The 18,837-nt window shown below is 40.5% G+C and overlaps 1 long non-coding RNA gene across 8 annotated transcripts in view; it reads right to left on the minus strand.

Annotated features, from left to right (window-relative positions):
* LOC309351007 overlaps positions 1–18,837 on the minus strand; it is a 207,516-nt gene that overhangs the window by 68,486 nt on the left and 120,193 nt on the right. The gene's annotated exons all lie outside the window — the stretch shown is intronic.

The raw sequence follows: 18,837 nt of genomic DNA on the forward strand, positions 1-18,837 counted from the left end.
CGCCTTATGGAGCGAAAAATACGGTACGTGTCTGTTTGCTTTTGTATACATGTGCACACATATATCTGTTTGAATGCAGGGAAAATAGGTGTCAAATAATATAAATAAATAAAACAAGGTTTCTACAGAAACAAATTTTAGTCCTATAGAATGAAATCAACAAGGATATTACAGTAAAGATGCTCACTTAATTCCTAATAATATTGAAGCATTTCTCTTTTGAACAGTATCAGCCATCAATTTCTCTAGTTTCTAGGGCTTTGATTACATTTTTGGAGCTTTCCAGGATAGAACCTTTTTTTATTTTATTTTTGGCCACTGCAGACAGATTCAGAGCCAAAAGTCTTACAGAAATGTATAGAGAATTATCCAAGCTATTAAGCAAAACAATTTTATGATCCAAAATAAGTGTGACCCCCTGGTCCTTGATCATTTACCTCCAGAACTTGTTTCCAGTATCTTTGTATCGTATTACAACTCCACTAAAGACATAAAAACCTACACTAATTGCAGTGCTTTCCTAGCTCATAAACCAATTTGCCTCTGATATTTCATTTGATCTACCAAAGCTCATATCTCAGAAAACAATCTTATGGAACAGAAGAGACTGAAGAGTTTTTAATGTTGCTACATAGACCATTTCTTCCCAGACACTTGAACATTCAGATTTCTATATAGGAGCAGCCAAAATGGCATGGCACAGCTGCAGAGCTGGTATTCTAGCAGTAGATGCTTACCAGGAAAGTGTGGGGCTGAGGAAGGGCAATGGCAAGGTTTGGATAGCACAAGTGCACCTGATTGGTTTCATGGCAGTTCTGGTAAATGGTAGTAGTGGAGCTGCCCAGAGGCCGACTCTGCACTGCCACTGCCACAATAGCTGCTCCTGTCTCTATCCCAAGCTGCTTTATAAGTAATATTTAGACATCTAACCTAAGGTAGACCTTTATAATAAGAATGAGAAATTAAGGATGGCTGAATGAGGTGGAATTTGGTCCATTTGATGACCAGAAAATAATCTGAGCTTTCCTGTGTTTGGAAAGCCAAATAGAGAAATAGTTATGGATCCCAAAGGAACTAGGCCTGACAATGTGAGTAGTTAAGTGAGCTAAACTGAAGTTTTAAAAAGGATCAAGCATAGCAGAAGTATAGAAGAAATCAAGATGTTTGGTGAGATCCTTGAAAAGAGTCAGAGTGCAATAAATAAGCAAAGATTGACTTTCTGAAATCCAGAAAATTAATGTCACTGTCAGCAGCACTAACACTTAAGGCAGAGAAGATAACTGAGGGGTAAAGGTAGAGTAGCTGAAACAACAGCCTGCTCTGCCGGAAATATAGATATGTGGAGAATCCATTTCTGGGAATAAAGATACAAAGTTGGGAATTATATCTGTCACTGAAACCTCACTTGAGTAATGGAAAAGGCATGTCCTTTATGGAAGCTTGACCTTTTTCTCAGTTTAGGGGACTTGTCCAGGATTTGCAAATTGCAATACAATGCTGTCTTCCTGGCAGACAAGCTGGAAATTCTGAAATCACTTTTGAACTGAAAAGCTTTTTGTGCATCAGTATTTTGGTTAACTCTTAGAATTAGAACAGGGATGTTTCCTCTTAATTTTGCAGTGCTGGGAGTGACTGGAGTAGGGAAAATGGAAGAGTGGCACATTGGGAAGTGATGCTAACCATACCTTAAAGTAAGAAAGTGTAGAGCTCAAGTTGTATGTACATACTGTTTAGAACTGTTCCAATGCTCTTTTTTTTTTAATATAATTTTTTATTCGTTAATCGACACACAAAAAGAGTGAGAAACACAAGCAAGACATAGACAAAGAAAACCTACACCAAACGCCAACATAAAAAAAGTACACAAAACCACTGTTCTTACAATACTTCTATAACATAGCTATTTCTTTCAGGACTTCCTTCAGCTTGGCCGCAAATCATTCGAAGCAATAAAAAAAGTTACACGTTCCGTCGTTTATATTGTCATTGTATCTAATTTTGTTTTCTATTTACTTTAAACAATAACCCATAATCTTTCACAGTGCATCTTTAAAACCCTTTAGCGTTATTTGACCTTCACTAATACATTCCAGATAATCTACATACTTTCCCCAATCTTTGATGAACACTTGGTCTTTCCTATATCTAATTTTCCCCGTTAGTTTATCAAGCTCTGCATATTCCGATAATTTGGATCTCCACTCTTCCACTGTTGGAGTTTCTTGCTGTTTCCACCTCTGGGCTATTAGCACCCTTGCAGCCGTTACTGCATAGTATACCAATTTGCTATCTTCTTTCTTTATCTCTTGTTGTAATATTCCTAATAGAAAGATTTCGGGTTTCTTTAAAAACGTGTATTTTAGTATCTTTTTTAATTCCGTATAGACTTTCTCCCAAAACTGCTTAACCCTTCCACACTCCCACCACATGTGGTAAAAGGAGCCCTCTGCATCTTTACACCTCCAGCACTTGTTGTCTACCTTATACATTTTTGAAAGTTTCATGGGTGTCAAGTGCCATCTGTAGAACATCTTCATAACATTCTCCCTTATTACAATACACGCCGTGAAATTCAACCCGTCCTTCCAAAATCTTTCCCAATCCTCAAATTGTATACTGTGCCCTATGTCCTTTGCCCAGCGGATCATCACAGATTTGACCTCCTCATCTCCTAAATTCCAATCTAACAACATCTTATACATCTTTGATATAGTTTTCGTTTTGCTATTTATTATCTCCGTCTGGAAATTTGAGTCTTTATCCGCATAGCCTCTTTCTCTAATGTCTTTGTTGAACATCTGATTCACCTGTTGATGGTGAAGCCAGTCATAAACATGTTCTTTTATTTGTTCATAAGATTTAGTTCTCCATTTCCCATCTACCTTCGATACTAGCTGATTGTATGTTGCCCAGTTTTTCCTCATGTTGGTAGTTTTTATGCTTGTTATTTCAAGAGGTGATAACCAGTGTGGTGTTTTCGGCTCTAACACGTTTTTATATCTTTCCCACACTTCAATTAGCGGCCCTCTGAAGATATGATTACCAAACCCCTTGTGTGCTTTCATCTTATCCTTCCATAAGTAGGCGTGCCAACCAAAAAAGTTATCGAAGCCCTCAAGATCGAGTAGCTCCGTATTCTCCAACTTAACCCAGTCTTTTAGCCAACTTAAGCATGATGCCTCGTAATATAGTCTCAAATCTGGCAGGGCAAAGCCCCCCCTTTCCTTTACATCTGTCAATAATTTAAATTGTATTCTGGGTCTTTTGCCCTGCCATATATATCTCGAGACTATCCTCTGCCATTCCTTAAAGATCTTATTCCCCTTTATTATAGGGATGGTCTGAAATAAAAACATTAGTCTTGGTAGTACATTCATCTTAATTATATTAATTCTTCCCCACAATGACAGTTTCAGCCGTCCCCATTTTTCTAAATCTCTCTTTATTTCCCTCCATATCGGCTCGTAATTGTTTTTATATAAGTCTATATTTTTAGGTGTTAGCCAGATACCGAGGTATTTAACTTTTTTGGCCATCTCTATCTGTGATTGCTGTTGAATTAATTCTGTTGTTCTTGAATCTATATTTTTGCCTATCATCTTTGTTTTTGTTTTATTTAATTTAAACCCCGCAACCTCTCCAAATAATTCTATTTCTTTCAATATCTCTCCTATTGAAGTTACTGGGTCTTCTGTCATTACTACTAGATCATGTGCAAATGCTTTTGTTTTATAAATATTCTGACCTAAGATCACTCCCTTTATATTCTCATTTTGCCTTATTGAATTAAGGAGAACTTCTAACACTGTTATAAATAACAGCGGAGAGAGCGGACATCCCTGTCTCGTTCCTTTCTGTATCTTTATCTCTTCTGTTAACATATTATTCACGATCAGTTTGGCCCTCTGTTCTGTATATATTGCCCTTACCCCATTAAAGAAGTCGTGGCCTACATCCATATGTTCTAGATTTTTTAACATAAACTTCCAAATCACATTATCAAACGCCTTTTCGGCATCAATGAACATCATTATAACTTGTTTATCAATCCTGACAGACAAGAATTCTAGCATGTCGACAATAATTCTTGTATTATCCCTCATCAACCGGCCTGGCAGGAATCCTGCCTGGTCCTTATGTATAATATCTGCTAACACCTTTTTTAGCCTTCTTGCCAGAATTCCTGCAAAGATCTTATAGTCCGTATTTAATAATGAGATTGGTCTATAATTTTTAACTTGGGTTAAGTCCGCATTCTGTTTTGGAATGAACGTGATGTATGCCTCTTTCCAGGTTTCTGGGATTTCTCCTTCCTTTAAAATGTTGTTCATAGTTTTTTTCAGAGGTCCCGCCAAAATAGTTTTCATTTCTTTATAGTATCCAGCAGTAAATCCATCAGGGCCTGGTGCTTTGCCCCTCTTTAGATCTCTAATTGCCTCCTCTATTTCCTCATATTCAATTGGAGTATTCAATTTTTGTTTTCCCTCTTTTGGGATTTTTTGTCCCCCTTTATCCTTTATAAATCTCTCTATCTTTCTTGGACCGGCTCTCTCTTGGTCTTTATACAAATTTCTGTAATAGTTAAGGAATTCGCTCCTAATTCCTTTGGGGTCAGTTCTCTCTTCTCCCTCTCTTATTATTTTGTTGATTGTACCTTGCTCTTTCCTTCTTTTTGTTTGCCAGGCAAGCCATTTGCCTGGTTTATTCGCAAATTCAAAATTCTTTTGCTTAAGTCTTTTAATATTCCACTCTACCTCTCTATTTATTATTATAGCGAACTGGGTTTGTAAAATTTTTATTTTTTCCTTTGTTTTTAAGCAGTTAGGCTTCTGGGATAGTTTCTGTTCATTTTCCATTATCTGTCTTAGGATCTCCTCTTTGTTTTTCTCTCTGTTCTTATTTTTGATTGCGTTCTGTTGGATAAAGAACCCTCTCATTACCGCCTTTCCTGCATCCCAAACTACACTATCCTTTGTTCCCTTACCACAATTGTCTTTGAAATATTCTGACAGTTTTTCCTTTGCCATTTCCACTACCTTCTGATCTTCCAGAAGGTAGTCTTTTAATCTCCATCTAAAAGTTCTTGCCTCTAAATTTTCTAATTCTAATTCTATTGGGTTGTGGTCTGATATTATTTTTGGTCTTATTTCTATTAGTTTAACTCTTGGACATAGTTCATTTGAGATCCAGATCTGGTCTATTCTTGAGAGTGATTGGTTAGGTTCGGAATAAAATGTAAATTGTTTTTCAAGAGGGTGCCTAAGCCGCCATATATCCACCAAGTTGCAGTTCTCTACCATGGAGAAGAAGGATTTTGGTAGCTTTCCTTCTTTATTTACTCCTTCTCTAAGCCTGTCTATCCCCAACGAGACAACAGCATTCATATCTCCCATCAGGATTATTTTTTGATCTGCATATTCCATTAGTATTTCTTCTAGTCTTTTAAAAAACTCGGTTTTGCTACCGTTCGGGGCGTAGATCCCCACAATCATCAGCTTTTCCCCTTGCCAGTTGATGTTAACCCCTATCATCCTCCCCTCTTCATCTTTAAACACTGTCTTGGCTTCTATTTTGTTTCTGATGTACAATACCACCCCTCTTTTCTTTACCTTATCCAAGGCTTCAAATTCATTTCCCAACCGTTTATTAATTAACATCTTTCTATGTTTTCTAGCGACGTGCGTCTCCTGCAGACAGATAATGTCTAGATTTTTCTTTTTCAAGCATTGTTCAATTTTATTTCTCTTATTTTTGTTATTCATCCCATTAATGTTCCAGCTCCAAATTTTTAGCCCCATAGTGCTTGGTTTTTCTTTTAGTTATTTTTTGTGATCTTTCCGTCTATTGTATGTTCTCTGTATCTTCTGTTTCCTCTTCTTCCTCCTCTCCTGACCCGCTCCCGCCCTCCTCCTCCCCCTCTGCCGCTCTTGATTCTCCTGGTGGGGATCCCTCTGCTCTTCCTGCTCCATATACCTCCACTTTAAGCTCTTTATATTTTCTAAGGAATTTCCCGGTTTCCTCTTGGTTTGTCAGTTTATGTCTTTTACCCCTGTAAACAAAGGAAATCCCTTCTGGAAATTCCCACCTGAACTCGATCTTATTTTTCTTCAATGTCTGCGTCAAGGATTTGTAAGAATCTCTCCTTTTGAGTAATCTGATTGGGATGTCTTTAAAAATAATTATATAATTACCATCTATGTTCAGTCTCTTTTCTCTATTCCTCTGGAGTATCCTGTCTCTCATTTGTTTATCTTTGAAGGTAACCAAACAGTCACCTATGAGTTTCTTTGCTTTTATTGCATTAGCCCGCATTCTAAATGCGTTCAATATACTGTTGTCCATTTCCTCTACTGTTAGGCTCATCCACTCCGCCAGCTCTCTCGTCAATCTTTCTCTAATATTTTCATTTTGTATCTCTGCTACCGCTCTGAACCTCAGATTCACCTGCCTCTGTCTTAGTTCATTCATCGCTATAATATCTTTCATTTCTTCCTGTGCCTTATTTAACTCCAACATTTCTGATTTGATCTTTTCTTTATCTCTTTTCATATCCCTTAGTTCTATCTTTGTCTTTTTAAGTCCTTCCTCTGTGAGCTGTGTCCTTCTAAATATTTCTTTTATTTGGCCCTTTAGTTCGTTCACTGTTTCCTCCATTTTTTTGTCTATTTTCCCAATCCTATTATCCACCAATTCAAGCTTATGTTCTACATTCGCTTGGCTTTGTTTTATCTCCGCAAACATCTTCAGAATATCTGACTTAAAGTCAATCTCCTGTTTGGAGCCTCTCCTATCTCCGGGGGTCCCCCGATTCGCTCCCTTCTTTCCTGTATATGACATCACGTTTTTTTTTTTTTGTTTCACTCCTTCTCCCCAGTAATTCCTTTTACCCCACGGTTATCTTCTTTTTGTACCTCCCGTTATTTCTTTATATTCACTTATTCCTTATCAATATTTACATTCTTTAAATTCACTTATTCCTTATCAATATTTACATTTCCTACCTCTACTTGCTTCCCTGAGTGCTCTAAACAATAATGCTCTAAGCAATCATTTCTCCCAACCTTTTAGTCCAATTTTCAGTTGTAAGGCGGGATTCAAAGAGTTTGGTAGAGTAGGAGGGCTAAACAGGAAAGAGGGATTGCACGTAAAAACAAGTTAAGAGGGGAGGAGGGAGGGGAGGGAGCGAAGATCAGTCCGTCTCACACCCGCTCCATTTTGTCTTCGGCGTTCGTCCAATCAGCTCTCTCACACTCCCGCTGGGTCTTTGGAATGTTCTCAAAATTCTTCACAAATTCCACGTTTTTTAGTCCCCCGTCTCCACGTATATGAAAGAGGAGATGATCTCTCATATACAGTTCTCAATGTGAAATTAGTGGAGATCACAGACCTTTTCTATTTGCCTTCTCGCTGCCTCCGCACTCCTTATTCAGTCTCTAAATGGCGGCGGGGGCTTCTCTTCCGGGTTTTCTGGCTCGTCGAAATTATATTACAAAAAGAAATGAGAAGCGTCCCTTCCTTACTCCACACTCCGTGCTCAGGTTGTAAAAGACGGCGGGAGTTTCTCCTCCAGATTTAAGAAAAAAAACAGCAAAGCGTCCCTTCTTTACACCTCCTGTTCACCAAAGAGGTTCCAGTTGTCACTCAACCCTGGACCCTGTCCGAGCCCCTCCACCTCTCAAGGTTCACTTTATTCTATGTTTCTCCGGGAGGGATATTCTTGAAAGGGAACCGCGTTACCGCCCGGGCAAATTACTCACTTTCTCCTGCACTGGTTTCCCACCGCGTCCTATTTGATTCCGACTATCCGCTGAACTCCGTTGACTTCTCTCTGTTGCTCCGAGGCTTTATTTTCTACTCTTTGCTACTAAGTTGCAAGCGTCGGAGTCCTTTTTTTTTGAAAGCGAGCTGCTCTTCCTGCAAGCACAGGGCTTCGCTATCTTAAGGTGAGAAATGGCTCCCCTCGACCCTCTAGACCTCTCCGCCGCGCTCTTCACCTCTTACGAGGTTACCTGGCAGCCGGTTTGGTCTTTTCTTCGGTCATGCCGGGGCTAGACTCCTTGAACACCCTTCACAGGAGTTTTGGGGGGTCTCCGCGCCCTGGAGTTGCCCCTATCCTTCAGAATAGCTCGGGTTTTCGCCGTGCGGTGAAAACCCTGCTTGCGCTGGGATCGCGGCTCACCGGAAGTTCCAATGCTATGCTTCTATTGATTTTCAGTGTTTGATTGGAAAATTCCAGGGCTTGACTCTGAAACTGGGGTTCTTAATTCTACATCTACACTTGCCTAATGAACATGTTAGTGGTCTGTTTAATCCCCCCCAACCTGTAAATAGGGATGTTAGAGAATTCTAATGTAAATGGCCTTTGGAACTGAGGTATTACAGATTGGTGGGTGGGTTTCAAGGTGCCAATATCGTCAGCTTTGGGGCCACTTTTGGATATGAAGTTATTAGATATTGTTACCTGAGCTTTATTTTTATATATTTCCAGTGAACTTTTAATTGTTGATTTTTTTAGTGTTGCATTGCAGTGATACTGTAACTTTTATTAGGTATCATGGTTACTTACTGTACTACTGTATTTAGGCTGCACCTTGAGCACAGATGTGCTTGTGGGAAATGTGGTATATAAAAAATAGACTAAAACTAACTATGATAGTGAAAAAATAAGGCATTTCAAGATATTGCAAATACGAAATACATTGTGATAAATGTAAACATACATTTTGTATATTATGTATATTATGCAAAAAAGCATTTGAAATGAACTCACGAGCCTTGTTTCAAACACTCGTAGTAGCTGTTTTCTAAGTACATCAGCAGTGTTTAGTAAACTATATCACTTTTTTTGTTATTACTAGGGATGTGCAGTAGATTCAGGTGGATCCCAAATTTGATGAAAGTGAGGGATTCTGGGCTTGTCCAAGGCAAAGTGGGATGTGTCTGAGGTGCCCTGAACTGAAACGGGGACCTCTGAAGCGCTTTGGGGCTACAATGTGGGTGAACTACAGGCACTCAGTTAAAATTTATTTTTAAATGGCCTGCTCATGAACATTCCCCATGTGATTTAGAGCCCAACAGGGTAAGTGTGCTAAACCATGCATGGAGGCCACACAAGTACAGCAGGCTCCCCTCTGCATACTTCCCCCTCCAAAGCATAGAGAGCAGCTCTAGTCATGGTTGATTATAAGGGCTCTTGTCATTTCATAACTTTTGACATGTTCCCTGCATATTTTAGGCTTTTCTTCCACAACAATGAGCACTAGGAACTTCCTTTTGTTAAAATGAACACTTTGGAAATCTAACATAGGCTCAGGGGGCAAGAAATCCACATTTTGTCTAAATTAGCTGAAACCTGCTTAGCTGAGACATTTCTCTTTGCCTAATACAATTTTAATCTGTGCAAGTAGTATGATCATATTCAGTATTCATTATCTTTTCCAGGTGGATGTTTCTGGCACATAAAGCAGAAAAAAAAATAGCAGCAATAAAAGAAGAATTTTGCCTACGGTGTAGTGAAAGCTGCAAAATGTGCCAAGGCATATACAGGCATATACAATCAGCAATAGGAATGATTATAAAAATGATGTATGGGGAAATAATAAAAACTATAATCCCTAGAGGGGATTTTGGATGTTTCAGAGGGAAAATACTGGAGGAAATTTTAAAGCTTAACCATCTTTTATCAGAACAATTTGAGCAGAGATATATTATATTCTGTTTGTTTCAAGTCAATCAGCCACGGTTATATAGAAAAGCATAATGAACCCTTTGTTGTGCAACAAATATATATTTACTTATTAAAAACAAATATATATTTACTTATTAAATATATATTTACTTATTAAAAACAAATATATATTTACTTATTAAAAAGTAATAGAATGTGTATGATTTCATTCATTAATTTAATGTGCATTAATATATAATTATGGCAGTAATGGATTGAGCAGTCATTATTGCTTTTATTATAAATCAGTACTCATTAAATGAATTAATTAGCACCATAGATTAGAGACAGGCAATGCTTCACCTGTAATGTTGACGGGATCCACTATGAATGCTTGGACATTGAAGGTAAGAGGGAAAAGGAAGGCCTTAGCAGACTGGATGCAGCCCACCCATGCATTTTATAAGCAACCTTCTCGACATTAGAGCAGCCTTCCCCAACCTGGTGTTCACCAGATGCTGTTGGACTTACAAGACCCATCAACCCTAGTCAGCATGGCCAATTGTCAGGGATGATGGGAGTTGTAGTCTAACAAATAACGGAAGTGCATCAGGTTGGGAAAGGCTGCATAAGAGCTTCAGGTATGTAATGCCCCCTGCTAATTCAGAAATGAAGGGCTCTCAAATGAGACAAAGTTACCAAACAGAAAGGAGCCTCCATTTACCTGCTGCTTTTCTTTATTGTCAACACAATAATCTGTGAGTAGGCAATGTACTGAAGAGGCCAAAGATGTTAGACTTTGAACTTTTTTAGTACATCCCCAGCTACTGATCATTTCCTTAGCAGACAGTTGCTTTCCTTTTATTGCTGTTTCCAGCATCTTTCAGAGCATATCTGCAACATAGATTTAAATTAGTTTAATAGTGATTTCCCTTCCCCAGGGAATTCTGGGAACTGTAGCTCTTTGAGTAATCTTGGAGTGAACTTTCAAAATCTTCACCCAGCTACAGTTCTTGGGATTCTCTGGTGAAAGACATGATTGCCAAATTTTGCTCTCTTGTCTCTTCATGAGTGGCGAAGGGTCTTCACTTCAGAAAGGCACTCTACAATTTGTGGAGGGTTGCAAAGGTGAGGTATGTGATGGGCTGGAATTGGTGGTGCTTGCTAACCTGCCCCTACTTTCTCTCTCTCATGTGAAAGTTATCACAAGGGGAGGGGGGGATGAAGGACCAAATAGGGCTAGTATGAACTTACAATGCAGAGAGTCATCTGGTTTTTGTCATTTAGGGAGGGGGGGGGAAATAGCGAACCTGATGTGAACATACATTTCGGGTCTAAAAGGCTCTCAGGCTGTCCATTTTTATTAAACATATATATGCTAAATTGGGGTGTGCTCGGGGTTTTGTTTGGGGCGGTTGAAAGTGGAATGCAATTATGAAAGAATGTTAACCCTAGATTAATCTTTGACCTCTGAATCAATTTAGCTGGTTTGCCCTATTCACCCTAGATAGAAATACTTCACAGAGGCAGGCATATGAAATACCAAATGACTTTGGGAAAGGAACAGCAGAACTTTTTGAAATGCTATCCAAATCTTAAAAAGGGAAACTAAAAACCAGTGTGCTTTTAAGCAATTAAATTAACACTAAATTGCAATCTAAATATAAGTTTCTGTGGGGTTTTTAAAATTGGGATCAGGTAAGAAAGATGCATGTGTTTGTGTCTGCCCATGTGTATGTGTGGTAGGTGAACAGTATGCCAAAACAAATCGCACTGGAGCTTTTAAGAGCAGATGCACCACAGCCTCTTTAAGGGAAGTGGGCACCATATTATCGTGCAACAATGCATTCATTACACTCAGAACCCCACATGGCCGCCCCACTCAAACTATCTTAAACCAACAAGTCCAGGGGGCATGTGATCAAATGACTGCAATTATTCTGCCCACATCATCAGACTACATCAACTGGAAATAATCTCATAACACTGGGCCCACAGAGCTAGGTAATTTTATCCCCAACTGCTTGCAGCTAGCCAGTGATCCACAAGCCAGAGAGGCCAGAACCAAAAGTGGGTAGGCCAGAGTGTGTGAAGCACCCCATTCTCCCACTTTTTCTGCCACCCTTCCCCCTATTTTCCTCTCCTTGCCACCTACATGAAACTAGGCTAAGCACCCCACAAAATCAAATCAGAGGGTCACACCCTTATGTTGCAAGTTACACGCCCCTGCTCTTAAGACAGAGTAGTTGCTTCTCCAGCAGGTGGAGCTATGAGCAAGCCTCAGTGGTACTACAGGGACATTTACAGCTAATGTATTTGGACCTGTCCATCCAAATTATTTTTGCGAATATCTTTGCTCATTGAAGTGACATAACATGTTCAAGAACCTCACCAACTAATGCAGTCATAAACTTTTGTGTGGATGGGTTTTCAGAATTGTTAGCTCAACTGTTGTTTCACCCTCTGTCTAGCCACCATCCATCCTCCAACCGCCTCCAGGCACTCACATAGGACCTTCACTGCCTCCACTGGTTCCGATTTAAAAGAAAGGTAGAGCTGGGTATCATCCGCATATTGATGGACACCCAGCCTAAACCCCCTGATGATCTCTCCCAGCGACTTCATGTAGATGTTAAAAAGCATGGGGGAGAGGATGGAACCCTGAGGCACCCCACAAGCGAGGGCCCAGGGGTCTGAACACTCATCCTCCACCACCACTTTCTGAACACGGTCCAGGAGGAAGGAATGGAACCATTGTATAACAGTGCTCCCAGCTCCTCTAGATGGTCCAGAAGGATGTTATGATCGATTGTATCAAAAGCCTCAGAGATCTAGCAGAATTAGGAAACAGCTATGATTTTTCCAAGAAATAGGTCTTATTTATTTTTATGTATTTAAAATATTTATATGTCAACATTTGGAATCTACAGTCTAAGTTCCTTTTCTCTTTTCTCTTTTCTTGAGAAGAGACATGTTGGCAATTCCCTTAGGGGAGTGTAGCTAGAGGAGGGGTAGGCAATGGGATGCCAGCCAGATGATGTTGGAATCAGCCACCATCAGTCTTAGGCAATGATCAAGAATGATGGGAGTTGTAGTCCAACAATATCTGGAGGCAACACATTGCAGCTATCTTTGAATTGCTTGTTACTAGTATGGTAGCTAAAAGACCAAAGTTAAAGTTAGAGATGAGATTAATTTTCAAAAGTCTGGTATAATTTACTGATTTATATAAAAAACTTCATCCGCAAACCAAACTTCAACTTTCCTGTGCTGTTCAGTGCCTTACCCATACCCCACAGTACTTATTTTAAAAATAAAATAAAATTTCTCCATCTTATATTACTTCCTCAAACAAGGTTACACTAGACAGGTGAACACATAGATAATGTGCTGTAAATAGGACAACAGTATGCTATGTTACAGGGACGCAGGTGGCGCTGTGGGTAAAACCTCAGTGCCTAGGACTTGCCGATCGAAAGGTCTGCGGTTCGAATCCCCGCGGCGGGGTGCGCTCCCGTTGCTCAGTCCCAGCGCCTGCCAACCTAGCAGTTCGAAAGCACCCCCGGGTGCAAGTAGATAAATAGGGACCGCTTACTGGCGGGAAGGTAAACGGCGTTTCCGTGTGCTGCGCTGGCTCGCCAGATGCAGCTTTGTCATGCTGACCACGTGACCCGGAAGTGTCTCTGGACAGCGCTGGCCCCCGGCCTCTTAAGTGAGATGGGCGCACAACCCTAGAGTCGGACACGACTGGCCCGTACGGGCAGGGGTACCTTTACCTTTACCTTATGCTATGTCACAAACTGTTGATGACATTGTTGTCCTTCAGTAAATAACATTACTTGGGTCAACACAGCCAGCTGGATTTATCTACTGAAGGTAGATGCATTGACTTTGCTAAGTGCAAGAACATCACCACACTTTTCAAAGCATGGATGAAAATGAGTGAAAAGTTCAAGAGAGTTGAAAAAATGGTTTTTAAAGCCTCCTTTTAAATATATGCAAAAATAAAATCACAAATGTGTGAGTAATTTCATATTAGCCCTTTTCCAGACGACTCAGCAATAGTAATCACATTTTAATTTCAAAGCTAACATTGGGCTTGGAATGTATACTCTCTTGCATATTTTGTGGTTAAGCTGTTATAACTCAGATTTCCCCTTACATTTGGTCAGACTAAGTCACATTTATTGCTCTTTGGGCTAATGCACTTCTGATGGGAGGTGCATAGCTTCAACAGAACCGGGAAAGGTGGAACAGTTCACACCACCCAAGTTTCTGTGAAGAAGCCTAGCCACAGACTTCCCTACTTTGAAAAGTAAAAAAGATAAATTGTGGAGAGCTAACAAAAGATAGTGACAGCAAGTCATTTCAATTAGTTTGAAGTGCAGCTGCTGGCATTTTGACTAGAGCTAGTCAGTCAGGTCACATTACATTGATTTTGTACCATCCACACTGGTTGCAAGAAAGTATGAGCATGAATGGATGTGCATGCATGGGTGAATGTGAAAAAGTGTGGGTTGGCCCTAGCCACCACTGGCATGTGACCCCTAGGTAGTTTGCTCAAGAGAATGTGGCCCTTGAGCAGAAAAAAGGTGTGTGTTCTTGTATCCTAACATGGAACCTTTGTTTGCCAGAAAAGACTATGACCAAAAAAATCTTTAAGAAAAACAAATTTTAAAAAAAGGTTTGGTAGCGTTAATCTTTTCATGTTTGCATTTCTAACATCTGTACACCTATGACTTTACCGAAATGTCTTAGTAAAGCTTATTCATTTTTATTATTTATTTATTAGAATTTTATCTTACTTTACCCAAAGTGTTCCCCCCCTCCTTACCCTCACAGCAATCCTATGAAGATAGAAGGCTGAGAGACACTGACTGGCCAAACATTACCCAGTTGCCTTATGGGCGAGTATTAACTTGAAATCAGATCTCCCTGATGTCAGTTCCATCAAGGCTTCAAACATTGTACACTATAGTATCAGAATAATAAAAGCACAGAGCAAATGACTTTGAGGCTTTGAAACAATATCACACAAGTCTGGTTTTTGTGTATCCCATTTCTGTGTGTTCAGAACCCCAGCATACCTGGCGTCCAGTCCTGCTGGCAAATGCTAATGAGTACTCCAGAAGTCCAACAGATCAGGGAACATGGTCTAGGTTCAATACAGCAGGCCAAATCTAACAGTCAGGCCTGATTCCCACCTCTGAAGCCAGTCCACAGTTCAATCCCCAAAAGGACATTTCCATGGAGCTCCTAGGACACCAAGCCGTGGTCCATCAACATGGGAAGTTGAACAGACACAGCACCTCAGCTCGGCTGCCCTTTCATACTTTGCCTGCTGATTGCAGCATTTGGGCTTGATGAGGCAGATGACCCTCACCTGTTCCAAACCTACTCCAGCTGAGGAATCACACAGCTCCTCCCACAGCTAGCAACCCCACCTGGCCAGCTAGGGAGCTGGGATGTGTGCCCTTGTCTGCCACAGCCTCCTAGAGCACCCCTCCCGCTGCTCCCTATACCTCAGAGCCCGCCATGTTCATAGAGATGGGGGCTGCTCTGGTGATGTGTCCTGCTCCTCTGGTTCCTGTGCACTGACCTAGGGTTGTCATATTTCAAAAAGTGAAAATCCAGACACATAAGTTGTTGAGCTTTTTAGGAAATTTGTCAAAAAAAATCAACACTTCTGATATGGGCTGCCATACACCCCAGATTTTCCCAGACATTTTAACTAATTTCTGAAAATTCTACCCAGGTGCTATTTTTGGACGTATGGCAGCCCTAACTGACCTCCATCTGTTTGCCATCCTCTGTCACCCCATGAGTGCTTCCTACACCCCCAATCTCTGCTTCTCCACCCTCAGATTGCCCCAGTGTGTACCAGTCATGGCTACACACCTCACTGGCACCCTCTTCTTCTCTCCATTGTCCTGCCAGTTCATGACACTGAGATACTTTCATTATCTTCTGTACTGTATATTTTCAGGCTTCCTAATAAATTTAAACCACATTCAGGCCCATGCCTTCTTTCAGTCCAAAGTTACTTGTTTGCCAGTACTTTGAATACTTATTGATTGCAAGGTATATAAAAAGTTGTGTTTTTGTTGTGAGTGCACTTGAAAGAAGATATTCAAGATGTAAGGTTTTAAGGAAAAGAAATGAAACACACAGGAAAAAATGGGGGAAATTAATGTTGATTTCCCCCATCTTTAAGTTATGCTAACATTTCTAGATTCTTAAGACCAGAAAGGCATGCTCAACTGGAAGCAAGGAGAGGTTGTTGCTTACAGATGTTTGGTTGGTGATACATGCAGTTTCCCCTTGAAGTGTCTGCAAGAGTGAAAAGGAAACATTTGTGAGGTGCTCTATACATTTTCTGTGAATTGTAAATGATGAACAATGTGTGCATACAGAATTCCTCTGCTGCACCAATACAGCCTTATGGTCCTCTAGGACCCTCCCAATCAAAAGAAAAATTCATTACCAAAAAGAAAAGAAAACGCAGCAACTATTTCTCATAAAACTCACAACAGAAACTCGAGTGAGAATTAAGAAGCCTAGTAAAACATCCACCTTTGGAGTTTTATCTCCTCATCTGGTTTTAAATTGCTTTCCGTTTCCACAGGTGTTTTCTATAAGGTCTGCCTTTTTTGTTCTCACAGTATGGATGACATGTTCAAAAAGCCTTGGACAGGCTTTTCCTCACCTGATACTACAGAGACTTCTTAAGCAGAGCTGTGTGGGAGGTGTGCAGCTCCTGAAACAACAGCATACACCCCCAGAGGCTCTGTCTGTCTGATCGCTTTCAAACTACTTCACAAGGTCTAGCCTTTCAAATGAAGGAAGATCTGCCATCAGAAACAACCCAAAGGGAACAATGAATGACAAAAATCAATGCCAGGGCATACTTATCTCTGATTTGTTTTCCCATGATTTGTGCATTAGTTTAGTATTGAACTGAGGAATGGATTCACCTCATAGGAATGCTGGAACTGGCTTGCCACACTACCGTTGCTGGGAGTTATATACAGAATCAGGTTTATCTTGTAGCAATGGGATTTTCTCTATTATGAAACTTATTTAATTCTCGCATAAAAATAAGGGGGGAGGGCTATGTGTGGAAAGTGTCATTATACAGTTTTAAGTTCTATCCAGGGTGAAGCAGGAGTTTCCTTTTGCTGTTCTGTTCTTGTTTAAGAGCGAGCAAGAGAGAAAGTTCTTGTCCATTCATGTGTCCTATAAGCATTTCATATACTAGTTTTTTGTTACCAAGCTTAGCATACAGTACAGGCATCCCCCCACTTACACACAGATGCACAAGTTGATTGTGTGTATGTGCAGCACTGGGAAATACAAAACAATTCAGACCTGGAAATGGCAGGAGAGAACAGGACAGTGCTTGTGGCTCATGAGGAAACCCTCCCTGGAGCCCAAATATATGTCAGTGAGGGCAGAGGAAGCTCCAGAGAGAACAAAGGCACAGCACGGCCTTGTTTACGCTGCTCGCTATCCCTACCTAACAGCTGATGAGCAGCAGCCACCACTTTCCTGCACATCCTCCAGCTTCCAGTTGTCACCAGAGCGTCAATTCCAGTTGTGGATATTTTCGGATACAGTATTTTTGGTATGGATTGTACAGAGAGCAGCCGAAGGGGCATTTCAATGGTTTTTAGAGGGTGCTCCCCACTTTAGGCTATTTCACTTATGAGTCCGGGGCATTGGCAGGTCACAACCAAAACCCTTTATTGCTAGAGTGATCTTTCTCTGGATTTAAATCACTTCAGTGGGAGTTCCTAGTGGTCATTCTTCAGGCTTCAGTCATTTCCCCAGGTATCTAGGCAGTAAATTTCCAAGGGGACATCTTTAGTAAATGTATTTAAATGCATGCACAGGAACCATAAGGCACCATGTCACACAGGACCCATCATTTTCCACTCTGCAACTGCTGCTGAGGTTTCTTGATTTATATTCCAGATTTCATCCTGTGATTGCAAAATGACTTCTATTTAAAATGAGTCAAACCAAAAGGCAAACAATAGTCATTTAAAACCACAAAGGGTATTCAATGAACTGTCAATATCCTATTGTAGGGCAATTTTCTAGTGCTGTATATCTTTAACCCAAAGAACAACATCAGTGGAAGGAAGTCTATTACAGAGTAAGTGACTGCCACATACAGTCAATGGAGCAGTAGCTTCAGCAATCCATAAAAACAGTTTGGGAAGGCCTTAGGGAATGACTTTTTTTATACGAAGAGGGGTATGACATGGTGGAGGATATGTTCCTTGAAATGTCCAGGAGCTGTGAAAGTTGATGCAGCTATATTCCTCCCCCCATCCCATTCTTTCTCTGGAACTCATATCAATCCCTCTCCTCCTGTCTGCTGGTATGACTCTTTTGTTCCAAGTGAATGACAGCACACCCATCAACTGTCCCAATTTGAGCAGAACATCCCGGAATTATAGAAGCCACCCCAGTTTCTGAATGCATCCCAGGATGCCCTGTTTTAGTTCCTGCGGGTGTGCGGCACCAAAAGTTGCCCGTTTTGGAGGGCCATGCTCTCATATGAGTTACCTGGCGCCTGCAAGAACATAGCTCCCAAAGATGTGCATTCCAGTTTTCCTCTGTGAGATGTTGGAGGGTATGTGACAGCTGGAATTTTTCCTCTGTATCATTCAGGGAATGACAAATGGAAACTCTTCCCATATCCTCCTGCCCACACACTGAGAAAAAATAAGGGCAGATGAATTCTCAAAGGTACACAAAGCAAAGTTTATGTAGTCAACTATTTAAGGGGCCCTCCAAATGCACCATAACTCTATATGGTCATCTGCAGATGGCCCAAGGTGGGGGCTTATCTCTTCCCTTCCCCACTGTAATCAGAACAGCAATCCATCCCCCACAAGGCTAGGAACCTTGTGGGGAAAAGGCCCCACTGGCAGTACAAAGGTTCCTAGCAGCACCTGTGATTCATGAAGGAAAAATCAGATATGTCAGCTCAAACTGTTACTGCTTATGGCCAAAAGCCTTTGCAAAACTTCAAACTGGCTCAAAGGTATGCAGCAAATCACATTTGCACATGCAAATACTAAAAATGCTATATGTATAAACCACATCAAATAAAAGCCAGAATCATGTTGTTTTTATAAAAAATAAAAAATCCAACTACA

This window comes from Podarcis erhardii (genome assembly GCF_964252035.2).
Source record: "Podarcis erhardii genome assembly, chromosome: 10".
NCBI lineage: Eukaryota > Metazoa > Chordata > Lepidosauria > Squamata > Lacertidae > Podarcis > Podarcis erhardii.